General features: G+C 41.1%; 1 non-coding gene across 1 annotated transcript; it reads left to right on the top strand.

Moving 5' to 3' along the window:
* Window positions 1-2,155: 2,155 nt before the first annotated feature.
* Window positions 2,156-2,258, top strand: LOC123459011. Its single transcript, XR_006635943.1, has one exon. It is a non-coding gene; the product is annotated as a U6 spliceosomal RNA (small nuclear RNA).
* Window positions 2,259-3,592: the final 1,334 nt, after the last annotated feature.

Consider the following 3,592-nt stretch of genomic DNA (forward strand, 5'->3'; position numbering starts at 1 on the left):
GTCTGTATTCTCTCTCTCTCTCATAAATAAATAATATTTTAAAGAAGAAGCCAGACACTATAGTGCACACCTTTGATCCCAGCACTTGGGAGGCAGAGGTAGGAGGATCGCTGTGAGTTCAAGGCCATCCTGAGAGTACATACTGAATTCCAGTCAATGACACCTATTCAGAAATAGAAAAGTTTTTTTTTTTCTATAATCCTCTAGATTTTGAGAGCTTTGGCCTCCCTGAAGAGCACCAGATTGCACATCTCCCCTTGAATGGAGTGCCTCTCACGATCTTTAAAGAGGAGAAAGAGCTTGAAAAGCTATTGCACCTGGATCCCCCTTCACCCTTGAAGATGCCGACTTCATCATGGAATTCTAATCTATTACAGTCTCCTTCAGGCATCCTGTCGAATCTGGACAGGAGGATCGCCTGTGAGTTCGAGGCTACCCTGAGACTACATAGTGAATTCCAGGTCAGCCTGAGCTAGAGTGAAACCTTACCTCGAAAACCAAAAAAAAAAAAAAAAAAAAGACTGGAGAGATGGCTTATCGGTTAAGGTACTTGCCTGCAAAGCCAAAGGACCCAGGTGGTTTGATTCCCCAGAACCCCATGTAAGCCAGATGCACAAGGCAGGCACATGCATCTGGAGTTTGTTTACAACTCTCAAATAAATAAATAAAAGTAAAATATTTACTTTATTTTTATTTATTTATTTATTTAAGAGAGAGTGAAAGAGGCAGAGAGAGGAAGAGAGAGAATGAGTGTGCCAGGGCATCCAGCCTCTGCAAACAAACTCCAGATACATGTGCTGCCTTATGCATCTGGCTTATGTGGGTCCTGGGGAATTGAACTAGGATCCTTTGACTTTGCAGGCAAAGCTTTAACTGCTAAGCCATCTCTCCAGCCCAAAAATAAAATATTTTAAAAAAAGAAAAAGAAAAACCAAATTTTTTTTCCTTTTTAATTTATGGATATTGTATTAATAAAGCATTTTTTGGTTTATGTAAAAAAAAAAAAAGAGTGAAATCAGCCTGGACTAGAGTGAGACCCTACTTTCAAACAAACAAAACAAAACAAACAAACAAACAAACTCTTTGGGGGGGAGAGAGAGATTGCTCGGTGGTTAAAGGCACTTGCTTACAAAGCGTGACAGTTCAGATTTGATTCCCCAGTGCACACATAGAGCCAAATGTACAAAATGGCACACATGTCTGGAGTTCATTTGCAGTAGTGGAAGGCTCATGCACACCTGTTCTCTCTCTCTTTCTCTCTGCTTGCAAATAAATAAATTTTTTGTTTTGGTTTGGTTTTTCAAGGTAGGGTCTTACTCTAGCCCAGGCTGACCTGGAATTCACTCTCTAGTCTCACGGTAGCCTTGAACTCATGGTGATCTTCCTACCTCTGCCTCCAGAGTGCTGGGATGAAAGGTGTGCACCACCATGCCTGGCAAGAAAAAAAAAAAAAAAAACATTTTTAAGGGCTAGAAAGATGGCTTAGTGGTTAAGATTCTTGCCTGCAAAGCCAAAGGACCCAGGTTCAATTCCCCAGGACCCACGTAAGTCAGATGCACAAGATAGTGCATTTATCTGGAGTTCATTTGCAGTGGCTGGATTCCCTGGTGCACACATTCTGTCTCTTTCTTTCTCTCCCTCCCCCTCTGTCAAATAAATAAAATATTTATGAAAAAATAAATAAGTAAGATTTTTTTTTCAAGGTAGGGTTTCACTCTAGCTCAGGCTCTCCTGGAATTAACTATGTAGTCTCAGGGTGGCCTCAAACTCACAGCAATTCTCCTACCTCTGTCTCCCAAGTGCTGGGATTGAAGGCATGTGCCACCACGCCCGGCTAATAAGTAAGAATTTTTTTTTCAGTGTTGAGGACCAAACCCAGGGTCTTGTGTTTCCACTGAGCTAAATCCCCCAAACCCATAAGAATATATGTGTGTGTGTGTATATATATATATATATATATATTTTTTTTTTTTTTTTTTTTTTTTGGGGTGGGGCCTCACTCTGCCCAGGCTGACCTGGAATTCACTATGCAGTCTCAGAGTGGCCTCGAACTCACAGAGATCCTCTTACCTGTACCTTCAAGTGCTGGGATTAAAGGCTTGCACCATCAAGCTCAGACCATAACAATATTAAAAAAAAAAAAAGATGAGGCTGTGCTTGCTTCGGCAGGACATATACTAAAATTGGAACAATACAGAAGATTAGCATGGCCCCCATGCAAGGATGACAGGCAAAATCGTGAAGCATTCCATATTTTTATGTACATAAGTAGTAAAAAAAAAAAAAAAATCTGGGCGTGGTGGCACATGCCTTTAATCCCAGCACTTGGGAGGCAGAGGTAAGAGGATCACTGTGAGTTCAAGACCACCCTGAGACTACATAGTGAATTCCAAGTCAGCCTGGGCCAGAGTGAGACCCTACCTTGAAAAACCAAAAAAAAAAAAAAAAAAAAAAAGCTGAATCTGGAGAGATGGTTTAGTGGTTAAGGCACTTGAATGTGAAGTCTAAGGACCAAGATTCACTTCCCTAGTACCTATGTAGCCAGATGTACAAGGTGGCACATGCATCTGGAGTTCGTTTACATTGGCTAGAGGGCCTGGGGCAACCATTCTCTCTCTCTAGCTGCATCTTTGTTTCTCCCAAATAAATAAATAAATAAATACTTTTTATTTATTTATTTTTAAATGTGGAAGCCAAGTTTGGTAATGCACATCTTTTATTTATGTATTTGTGTTTAGATACAGAGAGAGAGTATGGGCATGCCACAGCCTCTAGTCACTGCAAACAAACTCCAGACATATGTGCCACCCTGTGCATCTAGCTTACATGAAACCTGGAGAGTTGAACCTGGGTCCTTAGGCTTCGTAGGTATGTGTCTTAACCGCTAAGCCATCTCTCCAGCCCACTTTCACATATATTTTTTTGAGGTAGGGCCTCACTTTTAAATATATTTTTAAATCTATTTATTTATTGGTGTTTATTTCAAGGTGGGTCTCGCTCTAGCCAAGGCTGACCAGAAATTCCCTATGTAGTCTCAGGGTGGCCTTGAATTCAAGGTGATCTTCCTACCTCTGCCTCCTGAGTGCTGGGATTAAAGGTGTGTGCCACCACACCTGGTAAAATATTAAAAAATAAATAAAATATAAGATGGACAGGCCAGGTATGCATGATGATGCATGACTTTAATCCCAGCACTCTGGAGGGAGAGTCAGAAAGATTGCTATGAACTTGACGCCAACCTGGAGCTATAGAATGAGTTCTGGGTCAGCTTGAACTAGAATGAGACCTTACCTCAAAAAAAAAAAAAAAAAATAGGGCTGGAAATATGGCTTAGTGGCCAAGGTGCTTGCCTGCAAAGTCAAAGGACCCAGGTTCAATTCCCCAGGACTCACATAAGCCAGATGCACAAAGTGGCACATGCATCTGGAGTTCATTTTCAGTTGCTAAAGGCCCTGGTGTATCCATTTTCTCTCTCTCCCAAATAATAAATAAAAATATTTTAAAAATAATAAAATAGACTGATGGGGGGGGGAAATGATGGAGAATGTAGTTTCAAAGGGGAAGGTGGGGGGAGGGAGGGTATTACCATGGG

Source organism: Jaculus jaculus, chromosome 2 (genome assembly GCF_020740685.1).
Source record: "Jaculus jaculus isolate mJacJac1 chromosome 2, mJacJac1.mat.Y.cur, whole genome shotgun sequence".
NCBI lineage: Eukaryota > Metazoa > Chordata > Mammalia > Rodentia > Dipodidae > Jaculus > Jaculus jaculus.